Raw genomic sequence first — 8,802 nt, 5'->3', positions numbered from 1 at the left:
CAAAGTGTTAAATATTCGGACTTTGAACATGAATGATGGAAGAGTGTAGTGCAGAATTATACTGTAGGAATATAATGAGCCGTACAACTTGCAGCCTGCCGGTAGTGATACTGCTGATACTGCTGTCTCTCTAGAACTATACAGGTTTCTGGGGATGTATGTGGGAGGTATTTTTTTTTCAAGTGATTTATAAGGTCAGTTCTCTAGTGTCATTAGATTTTGAGAGGGCTATTAAATGAAAGCAAAACACATCTCTGCGCCAGCATTTAGGTTCTCTTCTCAGATGTGTGATGTGGGTATAATGACCACACATTTAAAATAACTACCACGTTTTTCACCTCTCGGGGGAATTTCCTCGCCGGCTATTACACGTACACGGTGAGAGGTCGCACTGCAGGGCTTATTGGTTGTCTTAAGAGGTTAACACTAAATGTGAAGCACTCTAATTTCGTGTGCGCCGACTGAACGTGTAAGACTGTATGACTCATCGTTGCGCTGAGAGACAGTGGCTTCTGTTCGAGCTCGATGATCAGCCACCAGATGGCATTAGTGCTTGATTCTCATGCACCAGCTGAGTCAAGGCACGACGTGTAATTCTAATTATTCATTTGCGGAATTTACCTTGGATTAATCCCCCTTTGGGGCACATGATCAAAATTAGCTTTCAGGCTCCTATTAACACCCCTCTCGCCTCTCTCTGTGCACCCTTTATGATATTGCTATGCTGCAATATTACATAGCCCAAGGTTTGCTGCAGGTAATTTGATTAAACACAAGCGCATTCATCATAAAATGTAGTTTGACACGGTACCTCTCTTCATGGCGTCAAAGTCAGGAAATACAGCGGTATGATGCCGATGGATATTAGATCGTGATGCATATGATATCCTCCTGTTCCAAACTAAATTATAGTCAACTCACAGGGGATTCAGACGTATACAAAGCAATACCTCTACAGTACAATGCAGTACAAAAGCAGCAAAATTCACCCTTGCAGGCATTGCATTATGTTAACTGCAATATATTTCCAGTGGCATATTTTAAAGTTTACGGTTTACCTTGTTTCAAAGTCATCAAAATGAATTTTGAGGACAAACTAACTGCTGTTAACAATGCAGTCTCGCAGGTAATCGAATGCAGGAACGTTTTATATCAACACTTGTCTTGTGAAAAATGAAATAGGGGAACATAAAGGTGATTTTTAGCATGGCCTTTGTATTCAATGAAGCCTGAAATGTGCCATAAATATGCCATGAAGCAAAAATCTGTATTAAAATTAAGTAGACAGACCTTGAGGTCAAACCGTGTAGCTACTGTACACCATCCAGATGCACGTTCTGCTGACAGAGCATATTTCTATAGAATAACAACTGTAACAGCTATACAAGAAAACTAAATGGAGGAACATTGCATCTCGAGCCTAACTCGGCTCATTGCAGTGCCTCCTTTCTGTCACTGGTCTGTGCTGGTGCACTGTCAGATTTCGTGCAAGCGGCCCATGGCTTTGCAGCGTTATGATCATTTCACTAATACACATTGTTATGAGAGTCTGTCTAACAGTGCCACGGAAAGAGAGTGACTTGGCACCTTTGGAAATGTTGCCCTTGTTTTGTTTTTTTTTCCTGTTTATGATAGGTATTTCTCAGCCATTAGTGAGCAGAGAGTGAAAAACAACTCTTAGAAAACAGAAATTGACAGGTTCTGTCTCAAATTGTAACTCTATGACTCCATGTGGACAGGAGATACAGTTTAATAGTGCCAACAAAATGGTAGGGTTCCCTTTAACACAGACGAGATGCAAAATTTTAACTCGGTGAGTCACCTCAGACACCTCATCACTTCCAGGAGACTGTACACTTTGATAGTCAAACACGCACATGGCTCGCGTGTGTGTGTGCGTGCGCGTGCAGCCGTGGTGTTGATGCCTTTGGCGCGGAATTGAAACGCGATGCATTTATCTTTTGAAAACTGAGAACTAAAGACAAAACATCATCTTCCATCTCCTTAGAAGAGTGCATCTCTATCAAATTGGTGGCTGCCGTTATTACTCTGATTGCCATCTCTTACATTTGATATCGCATCATCTCTACAGCGAAGGGGGGAAAATGGGAGTAATGGTGAGAGGAAAATGCAATCGAGATGTCAGACAAGCACTTGATTAACCACTTACAGGAGCAGGCTCTGCGTCAGGGCCGGGCCGTGCCGTCTCACTTTTCCACTAAGCCCAATCCTTCAAACATTACTGGCCACAAGATATTGATTTTTCATTCTTCTCAATATCCTCTTGCCGTTAATAGAATTTACACCAGACTATCAATGTTTCAAGGAGGACTCCCCTCCCCTTACTCCACTTCCAGGATCTTCTGAGCCAGAACGAGGACACAGTCTAAGCTTGACCGCCATCAGATCCAGTTGTGAGTTTCTTACCAGAGAGAGAAGCCATGGAAATTGACAGCACAGGCAATAATGAAATTTGCATTGGCAGCAGTTTGGACAAAAACCAAGAGCAGCAGAGGTGAGTCTGAGGATGTCTCGTGTCTTGTTTTTGTTTGAAAATGAGTTAAAAATGATTGACGAACGAGACACCCGTCAAGGAGCGTTAATCATTGTTTAGGGTTGAGGTATCTGATTGTGTATCAAATCCAATCTACTACCACACCAGTTTAGATTATTGATAGGGAATTTTATTGCAACTACAAAAAGATGCATACTTTCTTTAGGTGCTGACGTATCAAAGATAAACTAAAATAAATTCTTACTTAAGTGATAATTCTAAAATGTCTTTGAAAATACAGTTAAAAATAAACTTTCTTTAGAGGAAACAAAATGAACTAAGTTGTGCATGAAATGATTATGTATATAGTATTCATAGATGACTGACATATGTGGCGATTTTCCATTCTGCCATGATCACACACAAAAACCAATTATCTTCCATGTTGTCAAGCTAATAATCGCCATAATCCATGGCATTAGAAATGATGCATGCTCTCACAGAGGCTTGGAGCCCGTCCCGCAGCAACGCAGAGCTTCTGATTCAAGTGACAGCGTCGACTTGGTGACCTTAGCAGCTTTCCATGGGCGCATTGATTTTTCTCCCACATTACAGATAATTGCTGGATGCTGTGAATCCTATCCTCCCAGGGCAGCAGGGAGGGGCTTCTGTAGTGTGTTGACACAAGAGTGGCTATCTGATTTGAGGAATGTGATATCCTGGCATCTCATTGACTGCCATTGACTTCTGTGTACTTCCTGTCTGTGCTATGAGTATATCTAACAGCTTGTTTTTTAATGCTTGCTTGGGTTGTTAGTGTTCTGTATTATTGGCGGTTAATTGGAGCCGAGAAGCGATCGCGACGAGCGATTTTCTGAGCGGGCCCTTTCATTAAATAGTGCACTTTAATGTTAATGTTTGGTTTAAACAGTAAGCACACCTTCCAGACTTAATGAGCGCGAGAGCTTTGTCCAACTCCCTTTAATAGATTTCCAACTTGTATAATTAATTATGATTAATTACCTATTCGGCATTCTTCTGTGGTTGCAGCAAAGATAATTATCCAGATTCAGATTTGTAGATAGATAGTGTAAATCACATTATTGGAATGAATTCAGTGGACAGGTTTTACAAATAGATCTGCAACCTTTAGTCTGGTCCAAGCAGTGACTCTTATTATATTAATAGGAGTTTTCCTGTTCTGCATGGAGCTACTCTCATCATTTTATGCAAATGACCGCATCTACTGTTTGTTCTGCTCCATAAAGTAATGGAAAAGTCACTTCTACTGTTATTATGTGAGGCACAAATGTGCTCTGATGGACTGAAAATCAACTTATTGCTTTATTTCAATACTCAAGTGCATTTTTCTTGCTTTCGGTGGGTTGGTTTTAGCTTATAACTTATTTGGAAGAATCGTGGTGTTTTTGTTCATGTATATATGACTAATTAATCAGATTCTTAAAACTGTGCTTTGCAGTCAAGCTGTCAAAGCAATTTGCAAAGGAGGATGGCACTTCACATTGTTCTAAGAAAACAAATGAGCTATCCACCCACACTCAGGGAGCAGCACATTAAATCAGATGAGTCTCAGAACACACACTGCCTATCACCGCCGTCTTAAATCATCACTGTTGTGACCCCAAGACAACGTGCTAAATTTGATTCTTCGTCGTGTACGTCGTGCGGGGTCGTTGCACTTTGCACATTCCCTGTCCCCGCTCTAAGTGCCGCGGTCCGTGTGTCACGGAAAAAAACAGGCCACTGATGCAGCGCGCTGTGGCCCAGGGGCGAGTGTTAGGCCACATGATTGGATGGATTCATGCAGAGTATTTATCTCACAGAAAGGTCTGCTTTTGTCTGCTTCAACCTCACAGAGCGCTCCACTGTGGCCATATGGTCATGCCTAGCTACTGGATATGCATAAACAGAAGCCGCGTGCACGATTTGCCCAGCACACGAATTACTGTTATCGTGCCGCTACACGTACAGTGTACGGCAAGAAATGATTGGGTGAAAAACAGACTCTGTTCCGCTGTGCTGTTGTTAAAAGGGAAGGTGAGTTTTCACTTGGAAAAGTATGCCGTGTGTACATGCCATGGGATGTGTTATGCAAGCAGCTCCATTTGCTTGCAGAGGCAAAGACACGTGCCTCTGTTCATAACTAATGGAAGACTGTGTATGCCATTCATGCATGAGAGAATATGCATGGTATAATCCGCCGGGAACTATCATGATGTTAAAATGCCGTGGCATTATGGGGGTAAAAAATAAAAATCCCAAAATGTGGACAAATATGTACATATATACATGTATATAAACATACATTTATTAGATTAAGAACACTGTGGCAAGCTGCATTATTTGACAATATAATGCATGTATGCAAAAATAATGAAATAATCAAAATAATGCATAAAAACAATACCTGATGCCACTGTATAACATTAAGGTTAAGATCTAATTCTGTGCTTTATATGGGATTTAGGTTAGGCTCTGTTAAGGGTGACAGTTGGCAGGCAGATAGTGATAGAGTTTGGATTATGTCTGAAGCTTAATTTTTTAAGCTCTCGTGGATGATAAAACACATGGCATTTCCAAATGCCCCATACAAGAATAAGATACATGTTTCAGACGCTGTAATTTGGTTGTGTACTGAAGTACTGTAATAATACCACAAACAGTGATGTTTATATCAGTCTGTGCCCCAACTGGGAGCACTCAAAAATATTTTAATTCTCCTGCTATGTCCAGTAGAATCAGGCTGAAATATGAATGCACCACAGGTGAAGTTACCCAAACAGAACATGTTTTCCTGAGAGGCACTGAGGCAGCCTTAACCAGCACAGCAACCCATTGGAGTCCAGCTGTTCAGCATTGATCTCTCTGTGTTTTCTGATGCACTGGCCCGGAATGTGATGTTATTTCATTACTGAGGCAGAAGCGACAAGCTCGGTCTCCTCCCCCAGGGCACTGGCCACTCACTTGGACAGGGGCACTGTATGTAATAATGACTGAATGGCTTAGTCAGACAAGCTCAGTTGACTATAGCAAGTCCAAATCAAGCGTTGAGAAACTTTTGAGTCAGGACAAAAGGACGTGAGCGCACATCAGTGGAGAAGGCTTGAAAGGCCTGGATGGAAAAACAGAAACAAGCGCTGCTCTAAACTTGACTAGACTTGTCATCAACGATGGACCCAGATGACAATGAACTCGGCGTCTTCACTGTCATTCAGTGAGTAGTTTGCTGTGCTTATTTTAAAATTCAGTTAAACTCATACTGTAACTGCCATGTCTACACTAACGGTAGTTATTGAGTGTTTTGAATGTAAAGACATGTATTTGTTAGAAGGTACCTTTTCTTAAATTTGTTTTAGCATTCCACTTCAGTGTTACATCGACCATTTTGACAAAAATTAATTGTGCTTTGATTGGAGACTTGGGGTCGTGGGTTACCCAAATGTAACCGAAGTATGTTTATGCGGGAGTGGTGAGGTTGAAACCAAATGGTGTTTCACAACTTTCACAGAACTCTTATTTTGTGTTTTCACACAACACATGAGCGACGGTTAGAAGCAGAAAGCAGCGTACAGTTTTAGACGCATTTAATTATGCCTCTGCGGGACTAAACATTGTAACCTACGCATGTAGCCAACACCGGTCTGGCTCACTCTGTAACAACGCCGCCCAAACGCTAGTCGGCACAGTGTCTTTTTTGCCAGTGGGGTTAGTTTTTGTTTCTATTTCCTGCTTCACTTTCAACAATGGCAACTGAAACTTTCAGTGAGTCATACAAATGTTTCTCCAAACCTCCTCAGTTAACCTTTCCTCAATGTGTTCCATCTTTATTGACGCAAAACAATCGATTCGAAAATTGCAGAGATGGAGAGGCAGGCGGAAATACTTTAGTTATGCAATCATGCCACCAAAACACTAGGTGGCGAAATTAATTTTGCTGAGATATTGTGTTCTCAAGAATGGGATGGACAGGAAGACGCAGTGACCTTGGTTTCTGACTTTTGACCAGTCCAAATGAACATTTGTGCCAAACTGTAAGAAACTCTGTTTAGATGTTCACAGGTTTTGTGTAAACTAGTTGATGTATGGCCAAAAATACACCTTTGACCTTTGATACCCAAAATCTATTCCGTTCATCCTTTCAGTCCAAATGAACATTTGTGCCAAAGTTGGAGACATTCCGGTGAGACGTTCCTGAGATATCATGTTCACAAGAAAGGGTTGGACGGCTGTAGAGACATGGGGACAACCTGAAAGCATCCTGCCATAGCTGAGCCATAAAAATAATGCTGATAAGAACCGTAAAAAATGACAACAGCTGTGATAGATTGGCAAACGTCCACGGTGTACCTAACCATTTGCCCTGTGCATGCTGGGAGAAATTCTACCCACATCCACCCTGGACAGGATAAGTGCCTGTAGAAGATGAATGGATGTACCAAACATGACCTGCCGAGGACCCATATGGGCACGTTTAATAACCTGCAGGTTAACCATGAACGCGGTAACTACAGCGTCAAGCATCTTGACAGTGTCCCCATTATGTTGTTTTATGCACTCCACACCGACTAGGCTACAGCCTCCCAGTGCTACTTTGAACTTTATCAGCAGGTGTAGTGAAACTGGAGAAACCAAAACCATAATCTTTTTCAAAGCACAGCACAACTCAGCCAGGTAGCACTTCACTTGTTATTCCAATTAGTCACACCACTGAATATTCATAGCGAAACAGCGTTCCGATCTTTAAACTCTCTCCCTAAAAGCTGTTTAATTCACTGTATAAATCAGCCGCAGCCCAAGCCCAAGCATAATTAGTGTCGCGCTGATACGGGATGAGGGAAGTTGGGGTACTCAGGTGGCTCACAGGCAGGTATATGTAACGCAAAACAAAACTTTGCAGAGGTCTGTGGGCAGTTTCTTGTAGTGGGTGCTCACACGCATTTGGTCTGGATCCAGCCAGGAGCTATTAATGTTTAATTCAGGCCTCAGCAAAATCTACAAAGTGCCACCACTGTACTGTAAAATCAGTTTATGATGTTTTACAATCTCCAGTGTAAGACTTTATAAGAAAAGCAAGACTTTTACATAAACATTTCTGAATAAAACCTCAGCGTTCTGATGTCTCTGAGCAAAGCTTTGTCGTCCGCCACTGTTTAGCAACTGTGAAAAAGTGGTTACACTCTGCTTATTATTTTTTTAAAGCGAGCAACGTGATCCAAAGGCAGCACTTGCAAAATTTAAGCACGGCTGAGTTTTAAATGGCAGAGTGTGGCGGAATGACTGAAATCAGCTGTTTTAAAAGGGACTCGGGGAGAGGAGAGCCGGGGATCAGCAGGGCAGCAGGGTTTTATCGGTCAAAGCTTCAGCCGTAGTCGCCTTAGATCACGCTTCTGTCTGACCCTAATATCCTCTGCCACTCACGTTGGCCTCTGGGCCACAAACCCAAATGGACAAACATAACTGTCCAGAATACGCTGAGTCTCTCAGTCCCGCTGCCACGGGACACTGCGGTTGCGTTTGAAGCAAATCGTCGGACATGTTCTCCCGCTCTTCGGCGCGTGTCCGAAAAAGACTGCCGGCTTGTGCCCTTCTGGACATGTGTCGTCAGCTGTTTCTGAATGGTGTTTAAATAAAGCTTCGAAAAAATCCGATCACTTAAAAAAATTCAGGCGCAATTAGTTCCTTGCCCATCTTGTTGTGTCTTTTCTGTGGCGGCAAACCAATTCTCAGCCTGATCGTGAGTGGAAGTGACAACATTCTTTATTCTATGTATCACTCTCAGCAAAGGCACATTGAGTCACTCTGCAGAGCCTTACAGGTTGTGGCATTTTAATATGGGGTGGATGCTACTCGACTCTTTGAACAGTCACAAATTGTAGTTTGAAAGTCCTCAACTAGAATCAGCCGGTATTCGTATTCTACGTATTTGTCTTTATTTGTCCATGACCACCTGACATTTTTATTGATTGGACTGTTTATCATTCCGCCCCTGCTCCCAGCGGAGATTCAACCTGATATGCAATTTTCACCTTTTAACCTCGCTATGCTAGAAATGAACAGGTTGAGTATTACAGCTGTGCAGTTTCCCCAGTTCACTGATTATTATTGTTATTTTTTTCATTAGTTCCTTTTCTTTATGACCATAAGCAGCTGCATTCAGCCGCGCTTAACAGGTGGAGCAGATGCCTAATGTATTCGATGCTATTTCTGTCTGTGCGTTCGCTGATCAGCATAACAGAGGAAATTGCCTGTGTTTCCGTGAGAAGTTCCTTTCATCCAAACTGTCTGAG

The sequence above is a fragment of the Chelon labrosus genome, assembly GCF_963514085.1.
Source record: "Chelon labrosus genome assembly, chromosome: 5".
Taxonomy (NCBI): Eukaryota; Metazoa; Chordata; class Actinopteri; order Mugiliformes; family Mugilidae; genus Chelon; species Chelon labrosus.
The sequence above is the reverse complement of the archived record's forward strand: the minus strand, read 5'-3'. Positions refer to the sequence as shown.